This window comes from Sturnira hondurensis, unplaced genomic scaffold, assembly GCF_014824575.4.
Source record: "Sturnira hondurensis isolate 20B ecotype Veracruz unplaced genomic scaffold, ASM1482457v3 Scaffold0018525, whole genome shotgun sequence".
Classification (NCBI taxonomy): domain Eukaryota; kingdom Metazoa; phylum Chordata; class Mammalia; order Chiroptera; family Phyllostomidae; genus Sturnira; species Sturnira hondurensis.
The window spans coordinates 8643703-8658191 of record NW_028091156.1 but is presented as its reverse complement, the minus strand read 5'-3'; the positions used below and the strand labels follow the sequence as shown (position 1 = coordinate 8658191).

General features: G+C 47.6%; 1 protein-coding gene across 1 annotated transcript in view; it reads right to left on the bottom strand.

Annotated features, from left to right (window-relative positions):
- USH2A (usherin) overlaps positions 1-14489 on the bottom strand; it is a 530092-nt gene that overhangs the window by 40300 nt on the left and 475303 nt on the right. The gene's annotated exons all lie outside the window — the stretch shown is intronic.

Here is a 14489-nt window from a genome sequence, read left to right as displayed (position 1 = left end):
CTACCCTCTTTGATGGCAAATATCCTTCCAAGGGTAGGGGGATATTTTCAATTACGCAATGAGAGAAAACATTCACGAAGAACATATTCTTGGGAAAAGTAGGGAAAGTAAGGGGCCCCAAGTTCTTTGCCAAGAGAAGAGCTTTGGTTGGTGACTGTAGGACACGGAATGTTAGTGGGGGTCACAGTGGATGGGGAAAACAGGAAGAAAGTGAAACGAGGTATAATAAAATAAGTCAGCGAGCTGTCAATTAATTGCTAAGCACCAATGAGATCAGCGGAAGTGTGGACGGGACGTGAACTAAGTTATCAGTCAAAGAAAGTGCTTAGCAAAGTTCTGGTCCAGGATTATGGACATTAATTTCACCTTGTTTTTTGACGTAGATATAGAGTCATAAAAATCATTAAGCCTTTTTAACGCTGGTGTTGGCAGCAAGGACTAAACCTCATGCCTTCCTGAACTTCTACCAGGTGGAGTCCTAGTTCCAAATGTGACTCAATCCATGGCATTTTTAAGATCCTTGGAGTCTCTATATTGTGTCATATTTCTTTTTTTTTTTAAGATTTTATTTATTTATTTATCTTTAGAGGGGAAGGAGAGAAACATCAATGTATGGTTGCCTTTCGTGCGTCCCCTGCTGGGAGTTGGCCTGCAGGGAACCAGCCTGCAACCCAGGCATGTGCCCTGACTGGGAATCGAACCTCGATCCCTTGGTTCGCAGGCCCACGCTCAGTCCACTGAGCTACACCAGCCAGGGCTTATATTTCTTCAGAAATACTCTCTTCCCAAAAGTTGACAGGAGGCAATTCCCCAGCCCTAACTGGGAAGGCAGGCAGGATCTAGTGCCTTGTTTCGACAGGAGACCTCCGTAATATAGTGCTCTATTCTCCAGTCTGTCTTTGCAGCATCTCATCAGTGTGAGGTCAGAACAGCACTCCTAGAAGCCCACAGGCCTATGCAAGGCAGGACCAGCCTATTTGCATGAGCCTCTTTGGCAATGAAAGCTGGCAGATCATAAACATTGTGGCTCTTACAGAACTCGAACCACCAGGCCTGTTTCTGTCATACCAAACCACCAGAAGGAAAGGAAAGAAGAAGCTCTGGGTGATGTTTTGCTCGTTTCCCACTGTTGAGGGCGAAGTCCTTTACCCAGAAGAGGCTGTGGATTTCTGTCTCCACCCGGCTCAACTAGAGACAAAGGAAGTGAACCGTGCTTGAGGGTTCCGAGGAAAAATGTGAACAGATTGTGCTTATGGTTTCCACTGAGCGACAATGGACTCAAGATTTGGGCCCACCTTTGTAGGACGAGGGAAGAAGAGGCAGAGGCCCTGCATGGAAAGTTTTAAGTATTATGCCCCGGATCTTTTAATTTCAGTAAACCAATACAAGACAAACAAGAAGCAAAATACCTGATGAACAGACATAAAATTGCCCACTTTGTCTAACTCTATTCTATTTATCCTGTTTGTTATCTATCTGTCTGCCTGTCTACTTGTCTGTCTGTCTGCCTACCTACCTGCCTACCTTTCACCTCATTGACAGGCCAGTCCTTTCAGTTAATATCCCATCACATAATCATTGGGGATATAAACGGAATGCATGGGGGCTGCTCATAGGGCAAAAAGGCACGTTACTGGAGATGGGGGTGGGGAATAAGGTTTATGAATTTCATGGCTAAGAGAAAAAAAAAGAAGACTGCTCATCTTTGATTTATTCCGAGTATCCTTATACCGACATTATGCAGATGAACATGTTTAGTCTTTTGTAATAAAATGGAGAAGATGAAAGATTCCACTAAAACGACTCATTATTGGGGTTCAGCACACGCTTGTCCGTGTGAATGTGTGTGCACATGCCACCACACACAAACACACAAGCACAACTAACTATAAGAGGTAGGAACTTCCCGACGAAGTGCTGTGAAAAGTGAGAGTGAGTTTAGGGCGGGCTGAGTCGGGGCGCCTCTCCGAATCTTCTCTCGGATTTTAGTCGCACCCCTGAAGAGTTTCCATGTAAGAATGGCTCACAGAAAACAGGCCAACCATTGAATAAATACAAAATACCTGAAATCATTAAACCATAAATCCCATAACTGGCTAATAAAGCAGTTTAATTTCTGCTTTCCATCTAAACTTCTGAAAGTCCAACCAGTGACTATGACTATCTTTAGGCTGGTTTCCATTAAAACATAAACTGTTTTTTATTAACTCTTCCCTCCCCCAAGGCCTCATTAATTGCATTTAGCCTTAAAAATATTTAATTACCTAAAGTGTCAGTATCTGTCACCAAGCTGCCACAGTCCATTGTCGTGGAAACAATGGGTTTGGCTTGCCCTCTGTGGTAAACAGCCCCTTAGAAATTTTCCTTTAGAGAAACTGGCCGGGTGCTTCCTGCCGACAGTCAGACGTTCATTTCGGGCACCTGTATCAGACTTTCTGCTGGAAAGACCCCAGGACCTGCCTTTGCAACATAGTTCCACGTGCTTCTGGGGCCCGGTGCCCTCTGAGAAACACAGACGGCTGTCTGCTCTAGAACCACAGGCAGAAATCTGGGCCCTGCACAGTTTCCAGTTTCTATTCCTGTGATTTCTGTGTGGCGTTGCCCTTGGCATTACCTTTGACATTACCTTCAGGTGCTCAAATAAGTGCGAAGCACGCACCTGTAGGAAGAGGCTGTTGCAACCACAGTCATCCTCACAGAGCTGACCACAGCAGCCCCAGCTCCCGACAGAACCAGAGAGTACGAGCTTGGTAGGGCCATCGTCCCCTCCCCAGTTCTTGTTCCCGGGCAAGTTTCTCGAAGCACTGATATTTCTGGAGTTTACTGGGTCTCTTTTCCCCTTGTCACCCAGACGAGTATTATGCTAAATGCTCTGAATTTCTCTGAAACCAACACCTCCTTCTAATGCTATCCTAGAGAGACACCAAGAATTTGTGAACAGAACCATTTGAAATAGCTTCATACAAGAGAAGAGGAAGTGACCACGCCTCTTTAGAGGATAGGAGAAGGGGAGCCTTATGGGAAATTCTTCCAGAGCGGTACCTCTGTTACCGTGAGTTACTCCCCCTCTGTTTCCCACACTTCACTCTAAACAGGTCTCGTTTTAATGCTTGGTCTCATTACATGGTGCGCAGCGTTCACAAATAATGTGCTTCGGGACCCATCTTTTCCAAGTGCAGCCTTCACACAAGGAGAAACCCTTAAGGTAAATTTCTAAGGGGTTGCTGATGTGCTTTTCCTTCATCATATTATAGAAAAGGATGTCCTTGGCTGGAAAAACATTGTATGATTCCTTTGGCTGAAGAAATGCTACACGTCTTGATAGAGACAAGGGAACATAGCGACGTTTTGTACACTATGAGGATCCAGCTGCTGTCTCTTTGGTATCTTATTTGCTATCATTTTCCATACCCCAGAAATGGAATACAGGAATAACCAAATTCGGTGAGTGATCTTTCACAAAAAAAGGAAAACCCTCTAATCTGTCAACTCCTAATATAAGTGACAGCGGCTGTCTTCGCCCTTGGAGCAATCTGAGATTTTTCTCTTTCCTCAAGCTGCTTATTATAAGTTGAATTATAACAGTGACTCTTAGAGGATTGTGATATGGAGAAATGTTTAAGGCCTCTGCCACACCTTTACATGCCTTGGGGTACCCTATGACATACTTCCTTGGGGAATATGACGATTTTGATAAATAGAAAGCATTTTGACAACACCGAGGACATAGTCACATCAAGCAGCTAGGAGGCTACCCCATCGTTTATACAAACCAGCACAGGTAACTATATTTTTCTGACAGTTCACATCCAAAATAAATAAAAACCCACCACGAACAGCCATGCCCATAATTAATAAGGAGAGAAAATAGGCTGCATGTTAACGGGTAAACAATTAAATTATCTGTTTCCTGGGGGCATGTAATGAGATTGTTATCACACTCCCAAGAGGGAGCCAAATAGATATTAAAAAGGTCTTTCCAATACCTGTATCGGCTGAGGCCAGCAGCTAATTCAATAGATTCGATCAAGGCTACCGTTTCTTTCACTGCTCCTGATTTATGACCTTGGCTGTCATTAGTCATCACTCATTGCAGTTTGCTCTCCAGCGCTCGTAAATTATGCCTCATAAATAAAAAGATACAATCCACGAGATCATATCAATTCATCCACAGCCTCAGAGTACATTTTCCCAGGGCGCTGGTGCAAAAGCCTTTTCAAAGGGGAGCCTGTCTCGGCTTCCGAGTGCGTTCGAAGAGCAATCCGCCGAAGGGGGCTTTGCCAGAATCGTGGTGAGAGAGACTCATGGTGAGCAGGGGAAGGCAGGAAGGCTGGACGCCCTGATGGCAGCATCGGGCGTTTCCTGAGCGGCCCCACGGGTGGCAGCCATAAAGGGACGACTTGTGGGAAAGGCCTGTGGAGCGGCCTCTTCAACGGGCTACCCGACTGATTTTCTTTCAACATCAAGTGGACTTTTTCAGCTTCTCTATTTGCACGGGACTTCGCTGGATACATTTCAGGTACACGCGTACAGATACTCTCCCTGCATTCCCGCTTCCTTTCGTCTAAAACACTTTGAATCGGGCAAGACGGAACGGGATTTTGATGGAATTCTGGGACCCGAGGAAGTAGGACATTGTCTTACTTTCTACGGGCACATCTGGAATTCAGAGAGGCAAAGATCCTAAAGAGATTTCAAAAGATGTTCCTCGGAGACACAGTTGTCTTCCACCACCGTTACTAAGCATGCTGCCTCGCTCTTCAGAGTCATTCCATAAACATGAACACGGTTCTTTTCTAATATATGGGTGGGTCAGGGGGGAGAAACTGGCTTCAATGTTGGTGGGAAATACTGAAATTAGCCTCCACTGGATTTTAGGAGTGATTGTGACCATTTGGAATTTATCACACACTACTTTTTGACTGCTTGTCTTGGTTCTCCCTGAGAGAATGCAGGCATCCAGTCCCGTCCAGCTCCTGTAGAGGATGCACAGAAGTAGCTACTGAGTCGACTGAGCATTTGCACTCTGCAAGCGCACTGTCTGTACTAAGGTATTCCGTCCCCCCCAGCAGTCCCGAGAGACAGGTATTACTATCACCATCAGTGTGCACAGGAGGAAACAGAGGCAGAGAACACTTTACACCACTTGGTAAGTGGCAGGACCTCCCTTCCAATAAACGTGTGTGACATCAAAGCCCCAAACTCTCTACCTTTTTCTGCATAAGGCCACGGAAGGGAGACTTGGACATGTCTTCCAAGTGTTTGAGGTCCTGCTCTGGGACTGTCATAGAGCCTGCATGGACTGGCAGGTTCTACACAAATGTCCTCAAAATGAAACAGTGGAAATTACTACCAACCAAAGTCCCAGATGCCACCTTTGGTTTAAACATATTACATGTTACACAGAGGCCAACAGTGCTCACAGACTTTCCACACTCACCCTCTTTGAGTAACATCTCCAGGAATGACCCTACAGTTCACTAGGTGGGGTTGTTTGTTGTTCTTTAATTCAACAGCTACAGACTGGGCCATTCCTCTGTGCCAGCCACTGTTCTGAGAGCTGGGAACACAACAGTGAACAGGGCAGGACTTGACATCCTGGTCAGGAGGGACCGTCAACAAACAAACAAACAAATCAAACAGAAAAAAACTCACAAGGAATAAACTATGTGGAAGGTGGGGCCATGGTAAGGAGAGGTTGAGTTGTCCAAGAGATGCCCTCGGGAGGTGGTGATCAACCTGGGATACTAATGGTAAGAAGGAAGCCACCATGACCATCTGGGCAAAGACATTCCGGGCAGAGCAAGAGCACGTGCAAAGGCCCTGGGGCTGATTCCTGAGAAGACCAGTGCAGCTGGGCTGAGAGAGCAAGGGCCAGAGACAAAGGCGAAGGTGGCCACAAGTCAGACCATGAGAGATCCTTGTTGAACCAGAGAGGACTTCCCATTTAATAGGGGGTCATAGGAACGTGCCCAGGGGTGGGGTGACTGTATCTGATTTACAATGGACAGATATACATGGTAATTAAATAATTCCCATATGTGTTTATATATCAAAGTTTAATTTTACACAGGAGTGACAATGTCCTGGACTTTAACTCATTTAACACAGTAACCCTACAAAGGTAGGTCTGTGCCTCCCAAGGCTACAGGTAAGGACAGTGGGGCCCAGAGAATAAATCACTGAAGACACAGAGCCAGGAAGGCAGACTGTTGAGATTACAGTCCCAGTCAGTTTATCTTCGCAGGGTCAGGAGTTCCTGTACCCGATGGGGAGACTTGAAGATGCTGCAGGTAAGCAGGATAATTACTGAACGTGGGGTCAGAAAGTCTAGACCCGAGTTTGGACCCTGCCGTTTTATTGACAGGGTGAGTTTCTAAATTGTTCCGATTCCTGATTATACAGAAGGAATCATACCACCCACCTCGCAGGACTCTTCTGAGATTTATAAGCAATGCATTTTCTATAAATTTATGAAGAATTAGGTAGCAAGTAAGTACATTTATTCATATTTTATTAAGATTTTTGAAAGCCCCACAGTTGTACGCAAACACAATGTGGAGCAACCATGGAGTGAATTTAAGGAAACAGTCTTTGGAACTTGAATCTCAAGTTTCAAATTTGAGCTGATAAGTGGTTATCAGCTGCCAACATGGGCAAGTTGACTAATCTCTCCGTTGTCCTTATTTCTCAGGATTACTATTGGAAATAACCCTTACCTCAGATGGCTGCTCTGAGTTCATGCCTGTTCACTCTAACACAGTTCTTAGCACGTCCCAAGCACTAAATCCGTTAAAACAGGAATTACATGTTATTTGTGTAAAATGTCGAAGGACTTTTGGAAGAGAGCGTGGGACTAAACCACGGTCCTGTCGCTCACTGCTGTTAAGGAATCAACAACAGAAGACCCCGCTCTTCATTCCGAGTTCAGCCCATACCTTTCTGTGTATCCTTCTCCCTTCTAGGACTTTGAGGGTTAGAACAACTGGAAGGCAGCCTTTACAGAAATACTGCTTCTCCGTCGAAATTTGCTGACAAGTGGGCATTCTCTACTTTGCCTTATGAGTTCAAAGTTTTCAAAAGCATCCCAAATATAAGCAAGAGTAAACACTGGGGTAATTCCACAGATTCTTCCAAGAAAAACATTTATTTCCAGTTACCATTACTAATATGCCTACAGGCATCAAGAAGAGAACGTTGCAGTTTCCTAGACACATTTAGGCATCTTAGTAATGATCAGATCCATTGACACATACAGAAATCAATTTACAAGAAAAAGTCTCAGCCACTTTCTTAAAGATTTTAATGGAAGGTATCGGACTTACTTAAATATGGTGACAGGATTTTTTTGGTTTCCACCTGTAGATAGGATTGCTTCCTACAGACCAAGATATGTATTTTGAATTTAATGGGAATATATCACTAGTCTGAATACTTCAGTGCAACCCCTTATCAAGCCTTCATACTTAGTGTTTTCGCGAACAGGTGATCCTGCAGCCCAGAAAGGATTCTACTGGGGAAAGCGCTGTCACCAACTGGGTGACAAAAGTGAGAAGCAGTGCCATGCTCATGTGTCAGGGGAAGTTCCGGGTAACCTGTTTGCCCCTCCCATCCAATCTCTGCCCTGCTCTGGGTCCCATGAGGCTGAGTCTGCCGTCTACCTCCCAAAGGAATGGCAGAGTTCAGTTTTTCGCTTCTCCTGCTCCCTGTCTTTGGCACCCCAGTTTGGCGAGGCTGCCTTCCTTTTCTATAGCTGCAGCGCTGGGTTGTGTCCGGGAACCGCTTCTCCCCTGGGTCCCTCTAGATAGGGGTAGAGGGTAGCGGGTCTGGCTATTGTTAGTCCCACCCTGCCCTCACCTCCGTAAATAGTCCTCACAGGGAGTTGTCTTCAAATGCCCCTTTGAGCACGCCATCTGCTCCCTGCGGAGACCCCTCGGGACACAGGGGAACCTGTGCACCTCATCCAGGTGCAACGCAGCGGGCAGGCTCAGAGGCGTTTGTTCATAACAATGGAGAGGAGAACTTCCTGTGACTGAAGGGAGAGAGAAACAGTGCCTTCTCCGGCCTCCACGGGATGACTTCAGCCTTCAGTATCAAGGAACCAGCCTTGTCCCTTGAGCCCCCTGGCCAGAGAGGTCAGTGGGGGAGGGTGGCCAGGGCAGTTTAGTGCGGACACTGGACTGTCCCTGAAGATGAGGAGGTCTCTGCTGTTCCCTAGGTCTGTTATCATCCTCTAGATCCTCAAAATCCGTATTTTTCTGGACACATGATTCGAGGGTGTGGGTTTTTTTTTGTCTCATCAACTAAGCTTTGGGTCCCCGAGGACTCAAGAGAGTGACTTTTAGGCTCCTTCCTCCATCCTAGTAACTAGGCATACACTTGAACTTGATGGGTGGTGAACAGTGACAGCCTATTAAATATTCAACCTACAGGATCAGGTAAATAAGTGAGACAGGCCTCACCCTTGGCCAGATACGTGCACGGGACCTAAGTTTCAGGTGATGCTGGAGATCCTCTCTGTTCGTGGCCACCTCCCTGAAGAAGAAGAGCGTTTGTGACGAGGCGTGTTGACAGGCTGGCACTACACACGGCTGACGTTCAGTTGGGGAAAATCGGGTTGCATTGGACATTTTGGCTCCAGCAGACCAGCCTCCACCCCGGAGGCAGGAGGACCCACGTTGGATAAGTGAGTGCAAACCTGAGTTGCATCAGTACAGGGGGGAGAACCGGCCCGTCTGCAGTGGGTGGCCTGTCCCAGAGGTAACGGGAAGACGGCCAACAATAGGGATGTAGGAACAGAGCCTGAAGGGTGGCCTCGAGAGACAGAAAAAGGACAGAGGGGCATGCACACGGGTTGCATGAAAGGCAGGGTGGCAGAGAAGTGACTTGGTCCCTGGCTCAGGGACAGAATTCAGATTTCTATTCATGGAAACATCCCACGGCCCTCACCCTGTGCTGTAGCACTGAGGCTCCAAACTTTCAGAACCAATACACCTCCTGAGTCAGACTGGACCAATACGTCATTTAAAACCCGGAGCCTGGGTCCTGGGGGTGCGCGCAGCTTAGTTCTTGTGGGAGAAACTAACCAAACAAAAGCCTCCATGCTGGTCAGAAACACGTTAGGGAGATGAAGAGTGAATGCCGATTTAAATGCAAGTCCAAAGCCAAACAGAAAACACGCTCCCTACGTTTTCTCTAAATGGGATAGAGAAGACAAGTACAACAGGGTTGGGGTAAGGGGGACAAGGTACGGAAAACAGGCCTTTGGATGCAAGGAGCTAATCACAGAAATAGAGAAGCAGCCTATCAGGGCTGGGAGGGACCTTCGTCATGGCCGTGGGGCTGTTTATTCTGTCCCAAGAAGAGCAGAGGAGAGGCCAAGGAAGGCTGCTCACCGCCCTGAAGGGGTGTCGCACTCACCCCACTTCCAGAGCCTTGTGCCCTTTGTCAGAGATTTGCATATTCTGACACAGCACCCAGGTATCACCGATGGAGACGGAAGAACCCCCTTCACTCAGCTCTTTGCCCTCCAGGAAGAGAGGCCCCCTCCTTTTATTTCGTGGGGCCCGAGTGCAGACGGGGAGGTGGGCTGACTGTGGAGCAGACCCACACGGTTTCTCAGTTCTCCTAACACACCCGCTGTTCAATGACAAAAGTGAGGACCGGGGAAACCAGGTATGTTGCCCAGCCTGTGTGGCTTTGTGACTAAGTCTCCCTGTGACAAAGAAGTATGGCTGGTCAGGGGCCAGCATGGGCCAGCTCCTGTTCCTGGCCGAGAGAGTCCCCCACATGCCCCTGAAGGCCAACTGGTGAAAGAGGGGGCTTGGGACCAGCCTGTTCGGTCCCAGTCCCCCATCCTCCTAGTGGCAGGAAGGTACAGGGTGCAAGGGGGCCGTGCGTCCTGCTCTTGGTTGACTTGCAGATACGGGGCCAGGGGGGCTCTTTCCACCCTGAGGTGGGAGGGTGGTAATAACAACAATAACGACCACAAAAACAACAGTTATTATTATCCTTTTGTCACTGCAGTCGTTTCTACGTATGAGACTTTGTCCTAAACACATTCATATGTCAACCCGTGTAATCCCAAAATAAACCCATAATTCAGCGCTGCTCCTGTTCACATTTTAAGGACAAGGAAACAGAGGCACAGGGGTGGCTTGAACCAGAAAACGCCCGCAGTGATTTTCTCTGAAGCCTGGAGAGACTCGAGTGTGGAATGAAGCCAAACGGAGAAGACTCGGGAGGAAGGAAGCAGAGAGCAAACGAACTAAACAGTGTGGAGTCCTNCCACTTCCAGAGCCTTGTGCCCTTTGTCAGAGATTTGCACATTCTGACACCGCACCCAGGTATCACCGATGGAGACAGAAGAACCCCCTTCACTCAGCTCTTTGCCCTCCGGGAAGAGAGGCCTCCTCCTTTTATTTTGCGGGGCCCCGAGTACAGACCGGGAGGTGGGCCGACTGTGGAGCAGACCCACACGGTTTCTCAGTTCTCCTAACACACCCGTCGTTCAAGGACAAAAGTGAGGACCGGGGAAACCAGGTATGTTGCCTCAGCCTGTGTGGCTTTGTGACTAAGTCTCCCTGTGACAAAGAAGTATGGCTGGTCAGGGGCCAGCGTGGGCCAGCTCCTGTTCCTGGCCGAGAGAGTCCCCCACATGCCCCTGAAGGCCAACTGGTGAAAGGGGGGCCCTGGGACCAGCCTATTCGGTCCCAGTCCCCCATCCTCCTGGTGGCAGGAAGGTACACGGTGCAAGGGGGCCGTGCGTCCTGCTCTTGGTTGACTTGCAGATACGGGGCCAGGGGGGCTCTTTCCACCCTGAGGTGGGAGGGTGGTAATAACAACAATAACGACCACAAAAACAATAGTTATTATTATCCTTTTGTCACTGCAGTCGTTTCTACGTATGAGACTTTGTCCTAAACACATTCATATGTCAACCCGTGTAATCCCAAAATAAACCCATAATTCAGCGCTGCTCCTGTTCACACTTTAAGGACAAGGAAACAGAGGCACAGGGGTGGCTTGAACCAGAAAACGCCCGCAGTGATTTTCTCCGAAGCCTGGAGAGACTCGAGTGTGGAATGAAGCCAAACGGAGAAGACTCGGGAGGAAGGAAGCAGAGAGCAAACGAACTAAACTGTGTGGAGTCCTGCACCCCCAGGCCCTTTTTTGGGGGAGGGGGCCTGATATTTCCACCTTTTCTTTGGTTTCAGGAATTTCTTCAGTGCCTTTCTCAGACAAGTGAGCAGAAACAATTCTCGTTTGTGTTAGTTAAAGCTGGCTTTTTATCACTTGTAATGAAATAGACACGATACCTGACTGAGGGGGTAGGTTTTCCTACCCAAGGACCTAATGGGACTCCAGTATGTAATAAATGGAGTCAATGAGTCACTTATAGTTTAACGAGTCAATTTTCACTTATAGTTTACAATATATTTATAATGTAGTAAATACACACGTCAGGTTTCGATACTGAACGCCATTACTGACATTCCTGTATGTGCACAGTGATGGTGGATAAGCATGTACCTATTCAGTGTCTGAAGCTGGTGTGATAGATTCACTTACTTGGATATGACTTGAAGCTAAATACTGTCAGAAAAACCCAATTGCTTAGGGTCAGAATTTATTCTGTCAGGTTTTACAAATTACAGATTGCGAAGGTCCATCAAGGGAAGGTAAAGTGTGATCAGAATTATGAAAAGTGTAGGGTTACAGTTTATCCCTACCAAGGCCCCTAGAATTTAGAGCTGGAGAAAGCTCCCATTTACAGATGAGGTTCATTCGCTGGAGGAGGCTATAGGCTGCTTCTCCTCCCTTCTAGCTCCTTACCCCCTCGTCGGTAGGTTTTGGGGGGCTGGTGCAGGGAAGGCCTCTGCTCCTGTCCCATGGTTCTGACAGCTGCTTTGGGCAGGAACAGTGCAGACCCTTTGCCCCCTTGTCCCCTCCACCTTCTTCTGCATACCTTGCACACGGACACGTTGGGGGCAGCGTGGGCCTGTTGGAGAGCAGCCGCCCCGGCGGGCCCCCACAGTGCCAGCGCGCAGGGTAGACCCGTATGCGAGCTCACCCCAGGTCCCTCCCACGCCGACCTTCTAATTCTCAGCGCCCCCTCAGTCACAAGGCCCCAGGAGCCTCCAGAGGTCCTGCCTGTGTGTGGGGGCTCATCGCTGAAAGCTGCCAAAGTGGGCAAGTGGCGGGAACGCTCACAGCATGATTCGGTGGAAGGGCAAGTCACGGCAGGTCCCCAGGAACCCGTGCGGAGTCACTGCCTTAGTCAAGAGATGAGGGTGAACACAGGGCTGCCAAGTGCCTGGGCCCCAGCTCACTGTCCGCAGGTAAAACTGCAGGTCTCAGGGTGGGAGCTCATGCCTGGGTGCCCTGCGGATGCCTGCGGACAGATCACGGCCTTCCAGTGCTCACTGAGCAATTAAGAACGTCCCCGCATGGAATTGGCAGGCTGGTATCGTACATATTAGTACAGCCTAATTTTGAAAAAAGATGAAGACAGAAATGGGTATTGTCTGTGGGAAGAAATCCTACCAGGTGTGTCGGTATCCTGTCGGGGCCGCGCAGGACGGGGCAGGGACAGGTACCGTGTGGATAGCCACCTGTCCCACTGCCGGTCATCTCCGTCCTTCTGACTAACGGGCCCTGAGCTCTGGACGGAATCTCAGTTCTGGGTTTTTATTCTCTCCGTGTACATGCATGGCCTCAAAAATACAAGCTTCTGCACCAAAGTCAAGTCACTGACAGGTGTTGTGTGAGGCAATGCATCCGTGACGATGAAGGTGTTTCTGAACTTGAAAGAACCCTTAGGTGGCTGTGTGAGCCACACAACTTCCTCCCAGAGACGACAGGCTCTTTCGTAAAAGGGAAACTGATTCTTTAGTAAGTGACTTTTGTCAGATTACTCAGGGTCCATATAGGCTCAGCTTACACAGGCTAAATAAATCCAATATTTTAGTTCATTTACTTCAGCACTGAATCTATACTTTTCCAACTAACTCCTGTAAGAACTGGGTGTGGGGGCCGATAGGCTGGGTTTTTTTTCTTCCCCGTTCTCTATCCTTCTTAGGTTGTAACAACATGGGGTGAGCTAATAAACGCAAATTTGAGATCAGTTAGGCCGATCATATGAAATACTTCCATTCAGGTGGAATGAATATGGAGGAAGAGCCTGACGCAGAGGTGAAAATAAAGGTGACAAAAGAGACAGTGTGGCCTGAGATCCTTAACTCGTCCCCCCTCTGAAATATGTGGGTCCCTCAGCTCCCGACTGGAAAACTGACTAGAGCTAAGAGACACGCCTGGAGTTTGCCACTCCTTAGAAAACTGAGATGAGACTTCCACAGACCACGTGGCCAGCTCTGGAACCCCATGGTGCCGTAGGACAAGAAAGACGCTCCCACAACTAGTTCACCCTACGCATCAGTGGGTCGTTTCATTCTGTCTAATTAGAATCCAAAGATTTCATGCTGACGCTGCCTAGATCTTTCACAAGGAGAGTTTTATTCATAAGAGGGGGAGACGATGGAAAACAGAGGGGTCTTTGATAGCGTGACATGTTTCGGGAAAGACAATGAGAACAAGGGTGGCCATGTGGGTTCTGGCTGCTCCTCACAGTATTCGTTCCCCAACTGAGGCGTCAACAGGCATTTTCTTACTTTGTGACATAAACCACAACCCTTACCCTAATCCCGGGGGCCCTGTGTGTTTCAAAATCATTTTGTTTCTTTAGATTTTGCGAAGGTAATAAAATGTATACACTGTATATTCTGTTATGTCTCCAGAATCATCGGGTAATAAACCACAGTATTTCTACAGGAAAATATATAAATAGTCTCATTAAATGGGATGCATAAATGCTATGAATAGTCTCAAATTTGTTTAGATTGGGTTTTGTTGCCACGTGAGTTTGGTCAAACCAGATTTAAAAAAAAAAACTTGTGTTTAAGAGAGTTTTACATTTAGAAATTCAAACAAGGAATTAGGGATTTGTGTTTCTCCAAATATTTCAAAAATCTACATTTTCAATTCTTACTAATTTCATGGGGTAATTTGTCCCATACATTATTAGCTCAAAATATACTCTTGATTGATTTGCTCATCCTGTTCTGGTGACTTATGATTTTGTTATTTCTGGGTATGGCAAGCTTTTCAAGGCTCACTTTTCTCTTTTGGCAAACGGCACTGGGCACTGTGCCTGATACTTAGTAAGCGCTCTTTGACTGCAAGTGAGGGGGGCCGACCCCAACTTGAGCAGAAGGGCAATTATTAGGAGGATATGGGAAAAAAAGACCGGTTAGAGAATGATGTTTGGAAGTAGCAGGGGTAAGGAAAAGTTTCACAGGGAGAGTAGGAGTATTTTATCAGGACTTCTCACCCCCACTCTGAAAATTCTGAGTCACTCTGTTGAAGATCAAGCCCCAGGCGAGTCTGAGTCACAAGCCCACCACTAGGCCAGGGGACAGTCTGGCACTGAT